General features: G+C 42.5%; 1 protein-coding gene across 2 annotated transcripts in view; it reads right to left on the bottom strand.

Annotated features, from left to right (window-relative positions):
- The window catches only part of LOC146809784 (uncharacterized protein ZSWIM9-like), a 323,831-nt gene that overhangs the window by 274,730 nt on the left and 25,338 nt on the right, over positions 1 to 23,763 (bottom strand). For both annotated transcript variants that reach the window (XM_085616631.1, XM_085616632.1), the window contains exon 2: positions 18,572 to 18,660. The gene's annotated coding sequence lies outside the window, so the exon portion shown is untranslated. The remainder of the gene's footprint in view (positions 1 to 18,571; positions 18,661 to 23,763) is intronic.

The raw sequence follows: 23,763 nt of genomic DNA, 5'->3' as shown, positions 1-23,763 counted from the left end.
TTCTAAAGTTTCTGCTATAAATTTGAGCAAACTAGGAGCATGCACCCTGAAAAAACAGAATATATAAAAAATGTGTAAGTAGGGCCAGATTCTCTCACTCTTAATGCATGTTTTGGAACTCTGCTACATAACTGCTATGTCTGTAATCAAAACTTTGTGCGACGTTATTAGAAGCAGCAGGCTTTCTCAACTTTGTGATCCATAGCACATCAAGCATGGAAAGCTTTTAGTCCTAGTGTATCACAGGAGGTAAGATCAGCAACCAGGCACTAGAGAGCTTCTGATTTTACTTTTCACAGCACTCAGTCTCTCGCGACGTGGTGGGAAGGTCTCAGAAGCTGCAAACTGTGCCCCCGGGTTACATGCAACAGATGAAAAGACTGGCAATGCACAAAGCTGGATCTGGGAGAAGAAGTCTAAACTGAACACCCTGGGTTTCTTAGGTGCAAAGCGCTGTAAGGTACTTACGATCAGCCCTCCTGGCTACAAGTGCATTCACTTACCAATATAGTGCTATGAGAGAGGTCAAAAAAGTTGATCTTGGCAATACCAGAAGCCAGAGGGTGTCTGCTGCAATATCTGTGACCAATCTCCCAACTATCCGACTGGAGCTTGATGGCGAAGCAGTCTTTGGGCCCAGATAAGAAACAAATTCTTAGAAAGCACTCTTGAGTTTAGCTCATATGCATGATCAACAAGGTGTTTGCAGTGATGTGGTACATTTTTCAAAAATGCCAAACTTGACCACGTTTGCTGACTCCTGTTACCTACCTGTGTGGCCCTTTGACTCCTGGGGCTACCGGCTCTCTTGTTGTCTTCCGCGTCTCCCTCCCGCCGCCGCCCGACATCGCGACCGCTGTGTGGGGGGAGCGCTCGACTGGACTACAATACCCAGGATTCCCTGGGACCCGGAAGCGGGACCAACGCTTTTTGCGCGCCCGGAGGCGCTACTTAACTGTCCCCACCCCCGGCAGAGCGGGGGCTGTTTCCTGAAACTTTGACCACGTTTGCTGACTCCTGTTACCTACCTGTGTGGCCCTTTGACTCCTGGGGCTACCGGCTCTCTTGTTGTCTTCCGCGTCTCCCTCCCGCCGTCGCCCGACATCGCGACCGCTGTGTGGGGGGAGCGCTCGACTGGACTACAATACCCAGGATTCCCTGGGACCCGGAAGCGGGACCAACGCTTTTTGCGCGCCCGGAGGCGCTACTTAACTGTCCCCGCCCCCCGCGTCGCGGGACCGCGCGCGGGCTAAGCACGGGCAAAGGGCGGGCCGTTGTGTGGCCGTTAGGGGGCCGGGGGAGGTCGGGTCGGGCCACCCCACTAAGTACTGGCCGCCCAGGAGTGTGATTATCGAGGAGGACTGGTGTTGTAATCAGAGAGCCTACAGAAGGCTTGTCTTAATGTAGTATGTTTATTGTGTAATACCTTTTTCCACTTTTTCTTTTCATTTAAATTATTGTGAGTATTGTCTGTTTTTTATTGCAGAAGGGTGAAGTGACTTGTGAAGGTTTTATACTTTGTGTTAGGATAGCAATTATTGCTAGTTAACCCCTGAGGCGTCCCAGCTATTCCTTGAGGGTTAGCCATTTTAGACTCTAGATCTCTTCTGTAGATTATGGCAAAAAGCAAGTCCACCATGGATAACTATTTAGTTAAAATGGTGAGCAAAATTAACAACGATAGAAGGAAATCATTGGGCAAAGATATATCCCCAGAATCATTGCTCCCACCTATAGATGATAACAATAGTACTGCTATGGCTGATTTTTCTATTATTGATTCCCCACTTATGGAGACTCTAGCAAGTCCAGTTCTGGCTCCAAATGTTCTAGATCAGGATCCTTCATCTGACCTCGAAGAGTTTACTAAACAACACTCTCCTGTTAAACGTGCAGTAAGGAAATGTAGGAAAACACAGATTAAGGATAAGAATGCGCGCTCTGAGCCAATATTGGCACTAGAACAGAGAAGCACTAAGACTACTAAGGAGACCCAGTCCAATGCCATAGACATGAACTCTGCTTTCCTGGGCCATATTGCGGAGATGTTTGAAACAAAATTAAATGCTATTGCTAAGCCATTAGTGGAAAAAATAGATTTTCTAACTGCTGAAGTATCTAGGTTAGGTGGCCTTTTAGCTGACCTTAATAAAGTACAGAGCATATCCCATATAGAGACACTAGAATCTACCCATTCTGCACATTTGTGTGTACCTGGGGGAGCAAAACCCCTAGAATCTATTCCTGTGCCAGGGGAGCTACCTCAGAGGGCAAACAGTACTATTGTGGGGGAAGATAAAATACCATCCAGTGCTGTGATGCCCAATATTCCAGTGGGTTTAACTCGCTCTGTGAATCTTCCACCAGACTGCAAACCTTATGTAGTAGTTCTTTCAAATGTTCCTCCTTTAAATTCTATTGCACCTAACCCTCGGGATGAGCCCCACGACTCACTTAAACGGAAAACAGTTGCGTGGCTGAACAAAAATTGTGGTTTTCCTATACATCGGTCTCATCAAATATTGTCTACTAGGCGGGTCCCCTGGATTGGTAACTCAAAGAAAAGGGATATGGGGGATTGTGTGATTATAAACTTTAGATACCCCCAACATGTTAAGTCCGTTTTGCTAAGAGCAGCTTCCCTGGCCCCGGGGGAGAAAGATGTGACCATGCACTCGTTGGGTTTTTTCTATAGTCACCTTGATAGAATATCTAAACCCGGTATTGTTAAAAATGGACCCCAAAATATTAATAGTAGGCTAGTTTTTCAAATCCCCACTGCAAATAGATTTTTGCCATTGAGTACATTGGACCACAATGACTGACTTTCACAGGATGGGATATCCACTATAGGAAAAATTTCTGCAACCCAGGTATGGGGGCAAACTATATGTAGTGAAAATCTCGTTCTTACCCATTTATTGGAACCTACTCTTAAAGCTGTGGTGTCAAACGAGCTGTTGTACAGCAACGGTCTCCATAAAACCAACTCTGAAGAAGCAGTTAAGATGGTCGAGGTGACTGGGGAGGGTGAGGCCATTAGTGCTTATGCTATAAATCCAGAGTTAATACCAAAAGGGAACATTATGGACGACACCCAAGCTGAAGATGTAAACACCGCTACTCTTCTTGCGAGAGATACAATATCAGGTATACTCCCAGCAAGTGTAGAAGATAACCCAAGATTAAGATTGGTATCATGGAACATAGTAGGGTTAGCCAGGAATTTAAGGGATGTGGGTTGGTGCTCATACATTGAGGATTACGACATCATTTTATTACAGGAGACTTGGTCTGTAGAAACTCCCCATAGACTAGGGTATAAAGCCTATAGTGTTGACGCAACTCCATCAGTAAGAGGAAGAGCATCAGGGGGGTTGGTCATATGGGTCAAAGTCACCTTGGAAATAGTTGTTACTCAACTACCTATCCCCTCCTTGGATTTACTAGGGTTAAAAATTGTGACGAAAGGAAAAGAAGTTATACATTTGATAAATATATACAATAGACCATATCCATTAAATAAAGAATCGAAGGTGGTCGAACTTCTGGATTCCTTTTTAGATACATTGGGCCCTAGTGCACAAGTAATAGTTGGTGGGGATTTCAATTGTAAGTATGAGCCAGTCTTAGGGTTGGAAACCCTATTTGAAGAGCAAGATGCTGCTAATGATATCTTGATCCTAGAGTCCACGGGGTCGGTTAAATCTACAATAGCAGCTACACAGATTTTACAGCTGACCGTGTCTCACGATTTAAGGGCATGCAATGGTCGTTTTCGTTCTGATAGACCACCGGCTCCAACTTTCTCGAAGGGAAACTGTAGGTCACATATTGATTTTGTATTGGTCTCAATGACACTTTGGTATCTAATTACTGACTTTAAGATAGATTCTAGGTCAGAGAGTGACCATATTCCACTCCGACTATGGCTAGTGCCACAACCTTTCACTTCTAGACTAGTTGGTGAAGCTATATTATCTAGCATTGATGAGGAGCCAACGATAACAAATAATAGGCGTGCCCTAAGATGGCCTCATATCTTGGGGAACGAGGAGCTACTGACAAATATTTATAATGCATTTTCAGAGACAGTAGGTAATTCTCAGAAGCCCTTATTGGGCTCTGAGGGCGTCCTTGATCTACACATTAAATTGGTAGATGCGTTAACTCCCCTTATGAGTAAATTGTATAAAAAAGGTGAAAATCCAACAGGGACTGACTACGAACTAACGAACCCATGGTATAACAAGGATTGTCGTTCAGCCAAATCCAGTTTGATTCAGGCAGTAAAATCTAAGAACCAACTGGATATAAAAAATGGTAGACTGGCTTACAAGAAAGCTTTGGCACAAGCGAAAAAGAATTGGGATGGAACCCTATGGGATGATCTCTTAAGTGCGGCAAAGTTAAGAGATCAGAGTACATTTTGGAATTTAATTTCTAAAGGAAATAAAAGAGGTAGATCACCAAAGGATGTATATTTGGATGAGAAATCTTGGTGTGACCACTTTTCAAAGCTTTATTCTGATGACTCTGAGGGATTGACCCAAGGGCTCCAAGACATTAATCTAGATCTGAATATTGCTCCCTTGAGATTTAGCCTAGAAGAAACTACTCAGGCACTTCAGGCTGTTAAAATGGGTAAAGCTCCTGGTCCTGACAAAATCCCCGGTGATTTACTTAAGCATGACGGGGAAGTATGGGGGCCATATATAAATTTCCTGTGTAATTCAATTGTCGCAGGAACACTAATCCCTGAATCATGGAAAGGGGCGGAAATTGTAACTATCTTTAAAAAAGGTGATCGTTATGACCCGAGTAATTACCGCCCAATAAGTTTAATTGATATTTTACAAAAAAATTTCGCCAGACATATTTTAAATAGGCTTTTAAATTGGATTGAGGAGATGAAGATTTTAACCAAATACCAAGCAGGATTTAGGTCAAAAATGAGTACGATTGACCAGGTATTTAGGTTCTTGTGCATCTGTTGGAAGTAGATTAATTTAAGGAAAGGTAGCCTGTACATAGCGTTTGTTGATTTGAGAGCCGCCTTTGACCTTGTTCCTCGAAATCTGCTGTGGACTATTCTCAGGGATATGGCGGTCCCAGGCGAGCTTCTTAAAGAATTTATTAAATTACACACTGGGAATTACGCTAAAATTAGATGGGGGAAGAGTGGAGAAATTTCAAGGCCCATTTCTGTGGACCGTGGCGTACGACAAGGATGTGTGTTAGCACCTACACTCTTTTCGCTATATGTTAACGATATCCCTAGCCATCTAAGGAACTGTGACCATGATTCCCCGAAGTTAGGTGGTGAGGCGATTACGTCCTTACTTTTTGCTGATGATACAATCCTAATTTCACAGACCCCGAAGGGGTTACAAAAATTGGTGGATTCCTTTCAAAGTTATTGTGTGAGGAAGGGGTTAGAGATCAACCCATCCAAAACTAAATATATGTCCATAAAACCCCAAAAGTCCTTTAGGAAAAATTTGTTTTTAGAAAATTTAAAATTGGAACATGTGGGGAGTTTTAACTATTTAGGATTATTGCTGGATAATAATCTTACATGGAAAGGGCAGTTGGAAAAAAGCAACTTATCCCTTAAACAAAATTCATTACCTATTTTATAAAGCTAAAGCCCAATCAGCAGCACTTTATGGTGCTGAGCTTTGGGGATGTTGCTGTAAACGCAAAACAGTACGAAATCTTGGGTTCAATAAGCAAATTTGAACGGAACTTAGAAATAAGGGTAGGTGTCAACCTTACAAAGCTGAACCAAATGACTACACCTCACAGTATAGAGCTGTGGGCATATCCCTTTACAGGACGAATTCCCTCACTCACCATAGGTGACATGCTTCATCATATGGGAATCTCCTCCCTGGGGAAAACCTAGTTCCTCAGGGGGCTACAACCTCCTCTCTACGAGGAAGGAGCTCAGGGATGTTTTATTTACACACCTAGAAGGGATTTACTAAATCCACAAATGATGAGTGAATGGTATAAGTGAGGAGGGACGCAGCGCAAAAGAAAATTAGGCAAAATGTGCTGGAAAAGTGATTAAAACTAGTTAGAGTGTGTGAAACACAAATTTTATTCTAGTACACGCCCTACTAGGATTAAAAATGACAGTGCACCAGCAGTATAGATTTAAACCACTTCGGTGAGGTGGAGAATAGTGGTCGACATGTTTCAGCCTACAGCCCCATTGTGGGCAAGGCTTTCATCAGGACCATTGGTGATGCTGCTGCATAAAAATGTGGTGTGTTGTTAACAGAAAAGGATATTTGAACAGGATCTTCAATCATTCATCCGTTCTTCTAAAAACCATTACCTATAAAGAAAAACACACAACGCTATACTTAAATCTTCACATTCAATTGTTAAAGGTCCAGATATTGCAGGTAACACCCAAAAATAAAGAAAATGAAAACAATATGGCTTACCCGCAGTCTGCTGGGTAACCAATTCACCTCAACCTGGCAACAGCTCAGGATGGGGCACCGCTCTGAAAAGATGACGCAAATATCAATATTAGATCTAGAATCACAAAGGCCTTAGGAAGACATGGTTCATTTGGCAGACCTCGTGTGTATGGTAGAGTTAAAAGAGGGGAGACAAATGTAATTACAAGGGTAGGAGCACAAGTATTAAATAGTGCCTCCATGTTTAATCAGGAATAAAAGACCAACGGAAAGGCCAAAAAACTATGGCATATATTAACCATCTTTATCGTTTACAAGAACAAAATGCCCTGTTTCACCTTCCGTTTGTACAAGAAACAAATCTGCGCTATTATGTACAAGGCGTGCTAATACGAGGATCTTATCTTCTCATCTAATCTGCACGCTTCGTTACGAGTAATGGAGCAACCAAGAGAGAGCCCCATCTATAGCATTGGTATTCTAAAAACACATTGCGCGCTCGACATCGTAAATTACGAATATTTCTTCTGGGGGCACTCACCTCTCCGTCGGTACTCCGGGCCCGAATTGAGCCTGTGACCGTAGGTGAATGACCCTCCAGGATTACAGTATATATAGTAGAGGAAGGTCCGTTAGTTCAAAGCCGGTGTGTCGTGTTCAATACCGGAAGGCTTACTGCGCATGTGCGAGGCCAAGCTGTCTATCAATCGCGCATGCGTGAGGCATAGAACGATGTGTCTACCTCTGCGCATGTGTGAATAGTAACAAGGAAGCCACAGCTCCTGCCAGTAACAGAATACGGAAAGCAATGTGAAAGACCAATTTAGCCTCGAAGGAGAGCAAGAGCAGATACGACCTCATCGTTGTCAAACATACACGTGGGAAAGATGTAAGAACCCTGACATATAGAGGTTGTAGGCTCCTTAGAAAGAGAGATAAAGAGCTAATAATGAAGACTCTATACAATAAACCCTATTTAAGCCAAAAGGGGATAACAGTCATTTAAAGTGATGAACAAGGACTGCCCGTGTGTCAAAAACTCCACTGTTACTGGCAACCAATGTCTGTTTCAGGAGAAATGTGCCTAAACTCCAGGTTGAAAAATGGGGTCTATGATCATTGAAGTATTAGATGACTCATAACGAGACCCATGGGATATCATCATTTAAACCTCGCAGGTCAGTCTTAAGTTTATGTACCCACCATTGTTCCAGTCTAAAAAGAAAGGTGGATATATCGACAATGTGTCTGGGGATAAAAGGTTTTTCTAAGACTGTCCATCTCAGGTCTTGTGGGTCATGTTGGGCTGATAGAAAATGATTAGTCAGCCTTGTTGCTGTCTTTTTACATCTAATCGTGCTCTTGTGCTCCAATATGCGAGTCTTGACCTTGCGTGTGGTCATCCCCACATACCGGAGAGAACAAGGGCACGTGATTAGATAAATCAAATGTTCACTGTTGCAGTTCATGTGAGTCTGAAGCACCCAAGGGGTGGGGGTGCCTATCTCAATTTCAGAAGTATGTGACGTTTGGGGGCAAACCGAACAGGAGCCACAAGGAAAATGAGCCCGTACAGGTGGTAAGTCCCAAAGCGTGCCTTGTGTGTTATCCCTTTTATCATGTGGACGGGTATGCACTAAACGGTCCTTGATGTTTGAACTGCGCTTAAATGCAAAAAGAGGACGAGGGAGAGGTGTCGTGTCGATGTTCAGAATTTTCCAATTCGACAAAATGCTCTTCTTTATCTTGTGTGAAAAGCTGGAGAATGTGCTGACACAAGTGATCCTATCTGAAGTTTCTTTGGAGTTAAAGGACTCCAATAGTGCAGCCCTATTGTTGTTAGCTGCACGTTTCATTGAATTCTTAATGAGTCTTTTAGGATACTGCCTGATTTCAAGTTGAGCTGACAAATTCTCAGCATGTTCCTTGTATTTACTCAAAGTGGAACAGTTTCTTTTTACTCTGAGAAATTGCCCGAACGGTAAGTTCGCCTTGAGCGCTTGAGGGTGGAAACTGTCATAAGCTAGCAAGGAATTTCTTGCCATGGGTTTCCTATAAAGTTCAGTGCTCAAACCTCCCTCCAGAGGGGAAATCAAAACATCCAGGAATGGTAAACTGGTCTTGCTATATTCACAGGTAAACCTCAAGTAAGTGTTCCTCCCATTGAGCCACTCTTTAAACTCTATTATGGAGGAAAGGTCCCCTCTCCAAATCACCAGAACATCGTCAATGTAACGTCTCCACAGACGGATGTGATCTTTATAGGGATTATTCAAGTTAAGTATGTGTTCCTGCTCAAACATGTGCACATAAAGATTAGCAAAACTAGGAGCGAAAACGCTCCCCATTGAAGTTCCAGATACTTGCAAAAAGAATTGATCTTCGAACTTAAAGAAGTTCTCTTTCATAGCTAAACGGGCACAGGTAATGATAAAAGAAACAGGGGTAATAGAATTCAGTTCCTTCTCACGTAGTAAAGTTTCAATGACAGCAAGAGTCTCATCCTGAGGGATGCAAGTATAAAGAGATTCTACGTCAAAGGAGACGAGAAAATCCTTATCTGGGTCAAAATCGATATTGTCAACAAGGAGCAGCACATCTTTGGTATCTTTCAGATAAGTGGGCATTTCTGATACCAGAGGTCTAAGAAAGTGATCAACAAATGTAGAGAGTGGTTCTAACAAAGATCCCAGTCCCGAAACAATGGGACGACCCGGTGGAGGCCTCTGATTTTTATGCACTTTAGGCAAGGTGTAAAAGTAAGGTGCAACTGGAAATGACTTGATCAAAAAAGTCGATTCATGAGAGGTGATCCACCCATTGGCGTGTGCTTCCTCTACAGCCATTTTGATTTCCAATTCAAGCCTCTTAGTAGGATCTTCATTCAATTTCTTATAGAAACGGGTGTCACCCAATGGTCTCAGACATTCACTGCAATACGCTGAAGTGTCCATCAGCACAATAGCTCCCCCCTTGTCCGCGGGTTTGATTAGGATTGTGTCATCTAGAGCAAGATTGTGCATCGCTATCCTTTCGTTTTTGTTGAGGTTCTGAAATTGACTTTCGTTTTTTGCACAGATCACCTCGATCTGTGCACTTACCGCCTTTTCAAAGGTCAGTACCTGTGGAGGAACTTGACCTGAAAGAGGAAAGAAAGTGGATTTATTCCTTAAACCTGCGCTTGTGTCAGGTAGTTCCTGGATGTCTTGGATCCCCTCCCTAAAGAAAAAGTTAAGACGAACTTTCCGAAAGAACTGAGCAAGTTCCTGCTTGATTTTAAAGGTATCTCCACGATAAGAGGGTACAAACCCTAGTCCCTTGTTAAGTAGAGATCTTTCATCTGCACTTAGTACCCTATTGCTCAAGTTGATCACTAGGTCATCTGGTTGCTTGGACCTGCTTGTGCATCTGTTGTACTCCGAGTGGAGCGTGCCGGTGGATTGTCCCCCCAGTGGAGATACCTTTAAAATCAAGAAGGAACTTGCTCAGTTCTTTCGGTAAGTTCGTCTTAACTTTTTCTTTAGGGAGGGGATCCAAGACATCCAGGAACTACCTGACACAAACACAGGTTTAAGGAATAAATCCACTTTCTTTCCTCTTTCAGGTCAAGTTCCTCCACAGGTACTGACCTTTGAAAAGGCGGTAAGTGCACAGATCGAGGTGATCTGTGCAAAAAACGAAAGACAATTTCAGAACCTCAACAAAAACGAAAGGATAGCGATGCACAATCTTGCTCTAGATGACACGATCACAATCAAACCCGCGGACAAGGGGGGAGCTATTGTGCTGATGGACACTTCAGCGTATCGCAGTGAATGTCTGAGACAATTGGGTGACACCCGTTTCTATAAGAAATTGAATGAAGATCCTACTAAGAGGCTTGAATTGGAAATCAAAATGGCTGTAGAGGAAGCACACGCCAATGGGTGGATCACCTCTCATGAATAGACTTTTTTGATCAAGTCATTTCCAGTTGCACCTTACTTTTACACCTTGCCTAAAGTGCATAAAAATCAGAGGCCTCCACCGGGTCGTCCCATTGTTTCGGGACTGGGATCTTTGTTAAAACCACTCTCTACATTTGTTGATCACTTTCTTAGACCTCTGGTATCAGAAATGCCCACTTATCTGAAAGATACCAAAGATGTGCTGCTCCTTGTTGACAATATCGATTTTGACCCAGATAAGGATTTTCTCGTCTCCTTTGACGTAGAATCTCTTTATACTTGCATCCCTCAGGATGAGACTCTTGCTGTCATTGAAACTTTACTACGTGAGAAGGAACTGAATTCTATTACCCCTGTTTCTTTTATCATTACCTGTGCCCGTTTAGCTATGAAAGAGAACTTCTTTAAGTTCGAAGATCAATTCTTTTTGCAAGTATCTGGAACTTCAATGGGGAGCGTTTTCGCTCCTAGTTTAGCTAATCTTTATGTGCACATGTTTGAGCAGGAACACATACTTAACTTGAATAATCCCTATAAAGATCACATCCGTCTGTGGAGACGTTACATTGACTATGTTCTGGTGATTTGGAGAGGGGACCTTTCCTCCATAATAGAGTTTAAAGAGTGGCTCAATGGGAGGAACACTTACTTGAGGTTTACCTGTGAATATAGCAAGACCAGTTTACCATTCCTGGATGTTTTGATTTCCCCTCTGGAGGGAGGTTTGAGCACTGAACTTTATAGGAAACCCATGGCAAGAAATTCCTTGCTAGCTTATGACAGTTTCCACCCTCAAGCGCTCAAGGCGAACTTACCGTTCGGGCAATTTCTCAGAGTAAAAAGAAACTGTTCCACTTTGAGTAAATACAAGGAACATGCTGAGAATTTGTCAGCTCAACTTGAAATCAGGCAGTATCCTAAAAGACTCATTAAGAATTCAATGAAACGTGCAGCTAACAACAATAGGGCTGCACTATTGGAGTCCTTTAACTCCAAAGAAACTTCAGATAGGATCACTTGTGTCAGCACATTCTCCAGCTTTTCACACAAGATAAAGAAGAGCATTTTGTCGAATTGGAAAATTCTGAACATCGACACGACACCTCTCCCTCGTCCACTTTTTGCATTTAAGCGCAGTTCAAACATCAAGGACCGTTTAGTGCATACCCGTCCACGTGATAAAAGGGATAACACACAAGGCACGCTTTGGGACTTACCACCTGTACGGGCTCATTTTCCTTGTGGCTCCTGTTCGGTTTGCCCCCAAACGTCACATACTTCTGAAATTGAGATAGGCACCCCCACCCCTTGGGTGCTTCAGACTCACACGAACTGCAACAGTGAACATTTGATTTATCTAATCACGTGCCCTTGTTCTCTCCAGTATGTGGGGATGACCACACGCAAGGTCAAGACCCGCATATTGGAGCACAAGAGCACGATTAGATGTAAAAAGACAGCAACAAGGCTGACTAATCATTTTCTATCAGCCCAACATGACCCACAAGACCTGAGATGGACAGTCTTAGAAAAACCTTTTATCCCCAGACACATTGTCGATATATCCACCTTTCTTTTTAGACGGGAACAATGGTGGGTACATAAACTTAAGACTGACCTGCTAGGTTTAAATGATGATATCCCATGGGTCTCGTTATGAGTCATCTAATACTTCAATGATCATAGACCCCATTTTTCAACCTGGAGTTTAGGCACATTTCTCCTGAAACAGACATTGGTTGCCAGTAACAGTGGAGTTTTTGACACACGGGCAGTCCTTGTTCATCACTTTAAATGACTGTTATCCCCTTTTGGCTTAAAGAGGGCTTATTGTATAGAGTCTTCATTATTAGCTCTTTATCTCTCTTTCTAAGGAGCCTACAACCTCTATATGTCAGGGTTCTTACATCTTTCCCACGTGTATGTTTGACAACGATGAGGTCGTATCTGCTCTTGCTCTCCTTCGAGGCTAAATTGGTCTTTCACATTGCTTTCCGTATTCTGTTACTGGCAGGAGCTGTGGCTTCCTTGTTACTATTCACACATGCGCAGAGGTAGACACATCGTTCTATGCCTCACGCATGCGCGATTGATAGACAGCTTGGCCTCGCACATGCGCAGTAAGCCTTCCGGTATTGAACACGACACACCGGCTTTCAACTAACGGACCTTCCTCTACTATATATACTGTAATCCTGGAGGGTCATTCACCTCCGGTCACAGGCTCAATTCGGGCCCGGAGTACCGACGGAGAGGTGAGTGCCCCAAGAAGAAATATACGTAATTTACAATGTCGAGCGCGCAATGTGTTTTTAGAATACCAATGCTATAGATGGGGCTCTCTCTTGGTTGCTCCATTACTCGTAACGAAGCGTGCAGATTAGATGAGAAGATAAGATCCTCGTATTAGCACGCCTTGTACATAATAGCGCAGATTTGTTTCTTGTACAAACGGAAGGTGAAACAGGGCATTTTGTTCTTGTAAACGATAAAGATGGTTAATATATGCCATAGTTTTTTGGCCTTTCCGTTGGTCTTTTATTCCTGATTAAACATGGAGGCACTATTTAATACTTGTGCTCCTACCCTTGTAATTACATTTGTCTCCCCTCTTTTAACTCTACCATACACACGAGGTCTGCCAAATGAACCATGTCTTCCTAAGGCCTTTGTGATTCTAGATCTAATATTGATATTTGCGTCATCTTTTCAGAGCGGTGCCCTTATCCTGAGCTGTTGCCAGGTTGAGGTGAATTGGTTACCCAGCAGACTGCGGGTAAGCCATATTGTTTTCATTTTCTTTATTTTTGGGTGTTACCTGCAATATCTGGACCTTTAACAATTGAATGTGAAGATTTAAGTATAGCGTTGTGTGTTTTTCTTTATAGGTAATGGTTTTTAGAAGAACGGATGAATGATTGAAGATCCTGTTCAAATATCCTTTTCTGTTAACAACACACCACATTTTTATGCAGCAGCATCACCAATGGTCCTGATGAAAGCCTTGCCCACAATGGGGCTGTAGGCTGAAACATGTCGACCACTATTCTCCACCTCACCGAAGCGGTTTAAATCTATACTGCTGGTGCACTGTCATTTTTAATCCTAGTAGGGCGTGTACTAGAATAAAATTTGTGTTTCACACACTCTAACTAGTTTTAATCACTTTTCCAGCACATTTTGCCTAATTTTCTTTTGCGCTGCGTCCCTCCTCACTTATACCATTCACTCATCATTTGTGGATTTAGTAAATCCCTTTTAGGTGTGTAAATAAAACATCCCTGAGCTCCTTCCTCGTAGAGAGGAGGTTGTAGCCCCCTGAGGAACTAGGTTTTCCCTAGGGAGGAGATTCCCATATGATGAAGCATGTCACCTATGGTGAGTGAGGGAATTCGTCCTGTAAAGGGATATGCCCACAGCTCTATACTGTGAGGTGTAGTCATTTGGTTCAGCTTTGTAAGGTTGACACCCACCCTTATTTCTAAGTTCCGTTCAAATTTGCTTATTGACCCCAAGATTTCGTACTGTTTTGCGATTACTGTTATGGGGAATAAATCTTGTTGTGGTCATTAAAAGTTCCCTGAGACCCCCCCTTTCGAACTGTTTTGTAGATTAGTTTGATGTTGCTGTAAAGACAACTTCGATAAAGTAGAAAATCACTTTGTTCGTAGACTGCTCAAAATCCCAATTAGAACCCCCTTATTACCAGTGTTCCTTGATATCAATCTTAAAAGGACTAATTACCTAGCTATATTAAGACCATTATTGTATTGGGCTCGGTTGTGGACAACTTTGGAGCTGGATGACTATAAGAACGGGTTGATTGAAAAAATCCAGATCAATGGGCATATGAAAATACCTTGGCTAAAGCACATTTCTATGTGGTATGAGAGGTTAGGGCTTTCCCCATCTTTGGGAGGTTCCCCAGAATTTGACTTCATCCTCAAAAAAGCTTATAAAGGATACTTTCTGGTTTTATGTCAACCATGAACTAAAATGTAGTACATTGATTGGCACATTGACCCAGAGATTTTTTAATACAAAAGATAGCCCTTCCTTTGAACAATTTATGGACGAGATAGAGCCACCATTAGCAAAAACGTTATTCTTGCAATATAGATACGGGGTCTTACAGATTTCTGCAACTACATGCAGGTGGGGGATAAAAATGGTACGGACTTATGCACTCTTTGCTCTCAAGGAGCAAAGGAAGATGATGCCCATCTACTCTTCTTCTGCCCGGCTTATAAAAAACCGAGAGATCGTTGGATCAAACCCCTATGTAAAAACCTGGGAGTTAGATCCTACAAAGAGGCAGAGCGCATATTTAAGTCCAATACTTTGCAACTTATGGTATTTGGTATAAGTAGATTCCTATTTAGTGTGTACCTTATTAGGAAACGGTCTGGTCATAAACTGTAATGTATAGATGTGTCCTAATATTTACTTCTAAATTGTTTAGAATTACTAATGCACTGATTCTCGCAGTCCTAACTGTTTTTAGTATCTGGCTTTTAGTTAAATTAATGATTATATTTATGTTTTTAACCGCGGTAGCTCATTAATGGTCATAACCTATTGATTATTTTTTCTGTTATGCCTAAATTTTAAACTTTTTCTTGCTGATTATGGTTATGTAAGTATTTATGCCTTGTCTTATCCTTCTATAATTCTGCTTTTAAGGCTACAAAAGCCGAAATAAAGTTAAACAAACAAAAACAAACAAACTATAAAATTCTTTGGTCTTTAGAACCATAGATGTCAGCATATCAGCGCAGGCCATCAAGCATCATACTGAATAGTTTTGTTCAAAAGCATTGCTTCGTACTAAAGAATTGTTGGAAATGAGCTCTCGTACGATTTATGGTCATTCTGCAACAGTTGCAATGCAACTTTCATTTATTGGAACATAAATGATTGGTTCCCTGAATGAAACTTTACAATCCACAGAAAGCAGATTTTGCAAAGCACTGTTGCAAAAATGTATCATTAAAATCCACTATACTTAAAGATAATTAAGTGTTCCAAAAAAAAAAAAAAAAAAAAGCTGAAGGTTTGCATTAAATTCACATTACCCTGCTTTAATGTGAAAGATGTTCAAGAACTTCTAACTTACCGGCAACATCAGCAGCAGATATGTGCAGATTTAAACACTGATTTGTCAGCAGTAGCTGGGGTTAAGATCTTGTAAGAATAAAATAATTAGACCACATACAGAGAGAACTTGAGGCATGACAGCAGGCCACATGATGAGGAGGCATTGGCGAGGGGATTCACTGACAAGGAGGTCATCCTCTTTCAGCACTTACGCCAGAAGCATATTCTCCAGCTTGAGGGTGATGCTTCACTTCCGGCTGGATATTGGTATCCATCTTTGCTTACTCCATCGGATCAGTACTTTCAATATTGCGTGCAGCAATGAGGTAATGCTGCAAATAGTAGTGAAAATCTTTAGCTTTCTAAGCACTTTTGGGGGCATCTCAGCCATCACTTTGAAGGTTCAATCCTTTAGAATGTGGCTGCTGAGATGAGCAGCAAAGCAAAGAATATCAAAAACATGAGATAATGGAATGGCTTATAAAATCACTATAAGAGGACACCGGATTTCAACTTTAGTTTGTTCCCAACCTCAATGGTAAAATCAACAAAACATGCCTAGTGTCTATCCAGCAAAATAGGAACGTGAACCACTTTTAAGTCCTATGAAATGCCAAGTATAATGCTAACAACACTGTAGACTTTGGAAGTACACAAGACTAGCTGTCTCTACTAGAAGGTGTACATGTATTCTTCTTATCTAGTGGAGCATAGCGACCTAGTAGGATCTAGTGAAACCACTAAAGGTGCACTGTACTTTCAGTTTCATCATCAGGTCATGAAAAGTACACAGTAGAGTTACTTTCATCACAGGGAACGGCTACAGAAGTGTGACCCATGTACTCAAAGAGCAGAAACTTGAATATTACACTTTGTTAATGACAGACAAAAACAAAACATTTGTTAAGAGTGGACTGCAAGTGAAAAAAGAAAACGGAGATTCCCTTTGTTAATAATAACTATTTTAGAAAGCCAAAAGCAGTTACAACACTGAGGAGCACCATGAATAAAGTAGCATAAAGCAGAATATGAAGATCTATCATGTCAAGCAACGGTCAATACCTGACATGTAGCAACATTTGGTCATCAGCAACCATGCTGGGGGGCAGTGTAAGAAGAATCATATTTCGTCTCATAACAGACAGTGAAACAGTAACCGAGTGAACAGTGTTGGAAAACACCTTTCAAGCTATCACAGCTGTCCTTACCTACGAAAAGGCAAAACAGATAAGCACACAAAATAGATATTGTGAACCACTCACAATCTAACAATAGGCAGTAGAGCGGACATCAAATGGCCAGAGGACTAAAGTAACGATGGAGCCATTCCGAACCCTCAGCAAGGAACCAGAACAAGCCGATCAGAAGTGGACAAAAACAACAAAGATGTAAGAAGAAGAAAGCAAAAAATCCACCAACAATGACCACATTAGTTTTCCCCCTGCAGAAATACTTCTGGGGTAAAATGGCAGGACAATGAAGATTACAAACCTTGTGCCTGAAGTTGATATACTCCCCTAGTGACAACAGTTGCAAAAGCTAACTTCCATCAATCCAATGACAAAGAAACTAATGAACACAACAGTCATGACTAAACACAACCCAACATAGAAATAGAATGCCATGAAAACGAATTAACATTTTCACCTGACGAACTTAGAGAACAATTGTCAAGTAGGGCTATTGTGGCACTGAGTGACGTGTAGGATTGTAGGTTAAATATTTGTGATGTGGAGGCGTTGCCAGCTCCACAATGCCCCTGACGGATGGTGAGCTCCAGCCAAAAAATGTTTTTGTCCGGGTTTGACTGCATTTTCCCCAGTACCACACTGCTACCAGCACCAGTCAAAAAAATTTGGGGCAACTTTAAAGTGAGCAGCAGTGGCAGAAATTAGAGTGAACACATGTGAGTTGGAGTACAACCACCCCACCACTCTCTGATTGAAGGCAGAATCCATCACGTTATCTTACCCAGCCAGCGAAGTCACTAATTGAAGCAGCACAAACTAAAAATATAATGTTGAGCCAGCACAGGATAAGTAAGCTAGGAGGTGTGAGGGGTTCATAGGCCTGTCATTGATGTTGCAGTCCACAGATTTGTGTACCTGAAGTGGAGGCCTTCTGAAATCGACAGAGGGCAGATATGGGGCAAGGACAGCCCCAGTGTTGTGATGGAGCAGATATTGAGGATAAACGGCCAGGCAAGACAGATGGGCCATGAAACTCCCATATACTGTACCAGTGACTTCCCATATACTGACGGTGCTGATCAGCTGGGAGAATCCCATACATCACTAAAGGACTCTGGGAGAGCAGTTAGAAAGGTGTAAGAAAGGTGCAACGCAAGGGGTCTTCCAAGATCCACCGCCCTGATGGTCTCAACAGCAAGATAGACATTACAAAAGCTGGAAAGAAACAAACCTGTTACGTTGTACATGGTTCTTTGTGATGCTGTTAATGGGCCAACTGTGAGGTCTTAAAACACAGCATTGTTGACTATGTGTCTGTGATATCCAGAGTGCCACAAGCCTATCCGGACAACCCGCTACCACTGTTGGTGCCACTGTGTGATGTATACTTGACCTGACACTACCATTCCAGATGGGCATATATCTCCCAAAGTCATGTTCTGCACCATGAAGAAGCTAGACAAAGGGAGACAAGACGATGACCCCTGCTTATGCAGGGAGAAGAATGATAGCAGAAAGAACAGGGAGGAACTGACCAATAGGGCTTCTCTGAATCCTGTCATGGCTGGACGAGACCATTATTTTAAGGGCCAACTTGTAGCCAATTTTTCTTTATGGAGAGCTCCTATCCACCCTCCTCTTGCCACAAATATGCAGTAGGGAGCATTGGCAGCAGCAGTCTGTGGTTGAGCTGCTTTTACTGGTCTCAAGTGATCAGAAGAATTGAGGAACCAAAATCTCACAACGGCAGAAAAATCACAGCAGCCATTTTTTAACCGAGTGGCATAAATCACACACCAAGTCTCTATGACTATTGCTGAGCAATTTAGGGCCAGTGTAAAAAGAGCCAAGCTCCTTCCTGCTATGACAGCAAGGATGTCACAAAAGCCTACAGTCTTACCTGATACCTGCCAGCGTCTCTGCAGCTTTCCAGAGCAGATCACTCATTCCAGGCAGTTATCGTTTGTATTCTTTCTTTGAATTAAAAACCTGTAACCAGATGGAAAAAGAGTCAGTTACATGTCACCATGTTGCAGTGACCATCGCTAGACACATATAGTAACTCATTTAACCATCCCCTTAAAGAACAGCACTCATATAAGGAACACTGACATCAAGTTTGAAAGACAAAAGCTAATACAACTTATTGACGAGATGCGCAAAACTGGTAGGAATAACCGCTTACAAATGAGATAGTAAGGAGTACAAAACGAATACTTGCTTATTTCTATTTCTGAAACATTTTTTGGCGCAACTACTTCGTACTGAAGCAGGTCAACTTACATACACTACAAAAGAAAGTAAATGCACTGCGTAGTAATACAGTAAATTACGTAAGGACTATACACTGTAGAGAAAACAAATCCACTGGGCAACTCTATATAATTGTATTTAATTCTCTTGCGTTTAATACACAATAGGAGTTAGAGATTACGCAGGGGGTCCATCACTGCTTTAAAAATTAAATAATGGTAAAAGATTAAGAAGGTGCAACTAAGAGGTTTGGTCGTAGGCTAGAAGAGCTGTGGAGCGTTTTGAATGATGGCTGCTCACCTAGATTTTTATTTTATTTTGAATTTGGAAAAAAGAAAGAATATATGTCCTTAGTAGTCTTTGGGAAACATGTAGGAGAAGCACTGACATGAGCAGAAATGCGAGTCTTAAATCCTTCATTTTCAGTGTAATGCTTGGTTTCGGAGGACTAAATTGGTAATGGTTTCTTCTAAGGTTTATCAGTGAGAACCAGGGTAGAAGCATGGAGCTATACACAACCAAGGAAGAAGTAAAATAGAAATGGAGAAGAAAATAAAGTGACTAAATTAGCAAAATTAATAGCATTACTAAGCATGACAACAGAAAACACAAAGACAATGACAAGCGAAACAACCAAGAAAATAGCTTCAATATATTTCAAATCGCATAATTTGGAAAATACATTTTACACTTGTCTAGATCGCCCTTTTGTTTGTTTGGGGGCAGTTTGACTATTACTAATTCGGTATTTGACACCCAGTTTAAATTCTCCACACCAATGGCGAAAGGTTGGAGATTTTGATCTTTTCCAGTTTGACTAACCTATTATACATTTAAGGCAGACATGAAAGGGACATATGTGCATGGTCTACATTGGTTTCATCACATAATGGGAATGGGTATGTTCCCCAACAGATTTTTTAAAATTCTGTGGTGTATGATTAATATGATGATTCATTAACAGTGCCAGTCGACGATAGCAAGAGTTGAGGTCTTTATTGTTTCAACGCAAGTCATAACATCAATAGTTACAGCACCTCAACAACCCAGACTTAAGCCACATTACTGCTTTCTCTAGGCGAGTCACACAGCCCAACTAATTAACTTTTTCACCTGAAAAGGACTTCGAGAACAATCATCAAGCAGGGCGTCTGTGGCACTGAGTGTAGGGTGTATGATAGAAGATTGAATATCAGTGGTGTGGGGGCATAGCCAGCTCAACAATGCCCCTGACGGAGGGTGAGCTCCAGCCAAAAACCCTTTTTGTCCCCATTTTCGACTGCAGTTCCCCCATGTATATTATGGAATTATCTTTTGTGTAGCAGAGTGCCAATGTATCAGGAGACAATGTTATAAAGATTGACTAAAAGTATAAGAATTAGCCACTCACAAGAACAACTTTAATATAAGAATTAGCCACTCGCTCCGCATAATCATAGTCTTTATGCAAAAAAGTATAAAGTGCATTCATTACGTGTCACATCTCCAATGCTCACTATTACAAAACTGACTGCTCACAGGGTCTCTACTGAACTTTGACGGAGAAGCTACAGTAAGGAGAGTTCCTTATCTGAATCTGACATGGAGAATGGTGATTTTTCTGAGGCCTCAACCATCCTCATACTTATACGAACAATATCCTTTTGTGACTTATTTAGCAATATCAGAACCAATAGTCACAAGATTTTTCCAAAAGTGATCAAACCCTAAATGCATTATATACTTATTTTAAATATACTGCCCATTGATTATTGTAGACCTTGGCCTGGAGAAATACTTTCATTACTGCTTTCAAGGCACATTTCCCCATGGTGATTTCTATTAAAATATAAACAGTACAGCCCAGGACTTAGTGCAATAATGGCAGAAATGGGTCAAATACACATTTCCAAATACAAGGTGACTAGTGGTTTACCAGGGCCCAGCTTTATTAAAGACCTTGAAAATTTTAATTTCAATTATCTGCGATTAACTGGCCTTAGTATTATCTTATAGTTTGGCTCTGTGGACTGCTGTGCTTTCTGCCTATACACATGCATTATTATGTTCGGGGAACAAATACCAATTTTATGTTAAGGGTACAATACAGCATTAAAGGTTCGCCTTAATATGAGTTCAGCCTTTTTTTTATAGGATGTTGCCAATCTAGTTTGTAATTGAAGTTTATACCCAAGTAATCTAATGTGGATACGCTCTCAAGATCTTGGCCATTAACTAAGAGTTACTTCCTTAGGGAAGGTGAAGGCTTCATTGCGGTTATCTTAGCCTTAGTAGAATTAATCTGTAGCTCTTTACCCGTACAATATTCCTTAAAATCAGATAGCAACCTGTGCATATCCTTTTGTGTCAGATAGATCACCACTGCATCATCAGCAAAAAGGATTGTTACCTATGTGTTGCACAATTTCGGTATGTCAGTGTTAACTTTGTCTAGGTGTGTTCCAACAGCCTTAAGATAAGACTAAATAAAAGTGGTGCTAGAACACAGCCATGGCACAAACCCGTGGGACAAAAAATGTTTTACTACACTACCCAGATGCTCCATATCGAACACATGCATTAATTTGTGCAAGCCTTAGATTGCCTGTGCAAATGCGATTTCTAAAATTTTAAGGCCTTGCCACAATTTAGGTCTGTTAAATAGGTCAAACGCTGATTTCAAGTCTATAAAAGTATTTTTGTCATCCCAGCTCTGCAATCTGAAAGCGAGGGTTAGCAAAAGTGTATTTATTTGATGCCAGTGTAGGCCATATTCATCCACAGCCCTACATTTTATGTTTTCCATCAAACAGTCAAAGGAGAGTTCCATTTGGACTTGTCAGTTAACAATTCAAATAATACAGAGGTACGATTACCAAAGGGCACTCTTATGCGTAAACTGCTTTTACAAAATAAATATTTGGTTGGATGAGAGAAGCTCAAGTATGATTCCGATTTACAGCTTGTTTGAATTGCTAACATTGCAAAAAGGAGGTCTGCCATGCCGTCTTTCAAATGGTGATATGATACCCTTTGAAAAACACTGTGCAGCTATGATCTTACCAGGTTGTGGGATGAAACTGAAAAGGTGAGAAAGAATAGCCTTCTGAGGGGGAAATTTGCAATTTTCCCAAATGGTGGTAAAAACTATATTTGGATGACAGTTGAAACGTAAGCATATCAGGCCAAAAAAGGGCTGTGGCTTGTATGACCTGTCGTTTATGTTTCTTAATATTTAGGGTTGATAATTTTTTTTTTTAACCCAAAAAAATAAAACAAAAACAATCCAGTCATGTGCAACATGCACACGGTATTGCCGAGTAGATCGAACCACAACCATACACAGAATCGATGAAGGAGAGTCATAGATTGCCCGGTGGAGTATCTTAAGTGGATTCAGGCGCAAGCACGATTAATTAGTTACTCTGCAAGGGTACATTAGTACCGCCTCCCAGTCTATGGCTTAGAGGTCACCCACATCACGTACTTATCTTCCCCTTAACTTGTCCAGCGTGTCTGGCACGTTGCAATTGTTCATCCTGTATGTGGCAGAGATTGCACCTTTTCTGAACTCTTGCATCAGCACCCATCCCTCTGGTGGGACATAGTCTGGGATCTCAGCCCCCTCCAGCCCCTCTGCCTGCCATGTAAGGCGTAGTTGAGCATATTTAAAAAACTGGTAAGGTGTAGATTATATTCCTGTTGCGCCAAAGAGAAGGGCATGATATTCCAGTTCGAGGATGTTTCCCACTGTCGTGATGCCTATAGTACCAGGCCCCAAAGCCATGCAGTTTCATCAATCAGTGACACTTATAAAGCGCGCTACATACCCGTAGGGTCTCAAGGCGCTGGGGGGGGGGGGGGGGGGGGGGCGCTACTGCTCGAACAGCCAGGTCTTCAGCTTCTTCCTTAGTCGCTCTTCGGATGCGGGGGACGGCGGCGAGGGCGTGGTTGGCTGATCGGAGGTGGCGTTTGGGAGCGTAGAAGTTGACTCGGCTGTTGAGGTAGCTCGGGCCTTGGTCGTGTAGGGCTTTGTGTGCGTGGGTGAGGAGGCGGAAGGTGATTCTTTTGTTGACGGGGAGCCAGTGAAGGTCTCTCAGATGTCCGGAGATGTGGCTGGTTCGTGGGATGTCGAGGATGAGTCTGGCTGAGGCGTTCTGGATCCGCTGGAGTCTCTTCTGGAGCTTGGCGGTGGTACCGGCGTAGAGGGCGTTGCCGTAGTCCAGTCGGCTGGTGACGAGGGCCTGGGTGACGGTCTTCCTGGTCTCGGTGGGGATCCACCAGAAGATCTTCCGTAGCATGCGTAGGATGTTGAAGCACGCCGAGGAGACGTTGTTGACTTGCCTGGTCATGGAGAGGGAGGAGTCCAGGATGAAGCCCAGGTTGCGTGCATGGTCTGTCGGTTTGGGTGCGGTGCCCAGGGCGGGAGGCCACCAGGAGTCGTCCCAGGCGGAGGGTGAGGAGCCCAGGATGAGGACCTCCGTCTTGTCCGAGTTCAGTTTCAGGCGGCTGGTCGTCATCCACTCGGCTACCACTTTCATCCCTTCGTGCAGGTTGGCTCTGGCGGCGGCGGGGTCGTTGGTCAGGGAGAGGATCAGCTGGGTGTCGTCGGCGTAGGAGATTATGCTGAGGTTGTGTTTGCGTACGATGGCCGCGAGGGGGCTCATGTAGACGTTGAAGAGGGTGGGGCTCAGAGATGATCCTTGAGGGACGCCGCAGATGACTTCGGAGGCCTCTGACTTGTACGGTGGTAGGCGGACTCTCTGTGTTCTTCCGTCGAGGAAGGAGATGATCCATTCCAGCGCCTTGTCCTGGATTCCGATGTTGCTGAGGCGCCGTGCTAGGGTGCGGTGGCAGACC

Source organism: Triturus cristatus, chromosome 7, assembly GCF_964204655.1.
Source record: "Triturus cristatus chromosome 7, aTriCri1.1, whole genome shotgun sequence".
NCBI classification, from domain to species: domain Eukaryota; kingdom Metazoa; phylum Chordata; class Amphibia; order Caudata; family Salamandridae; genus Triturus; species Triturus cristatus.
Note: the sequence above shows the minus strand (reverse complement) of the source record. Positions and strands in the feature narration are given on the sequence as shown.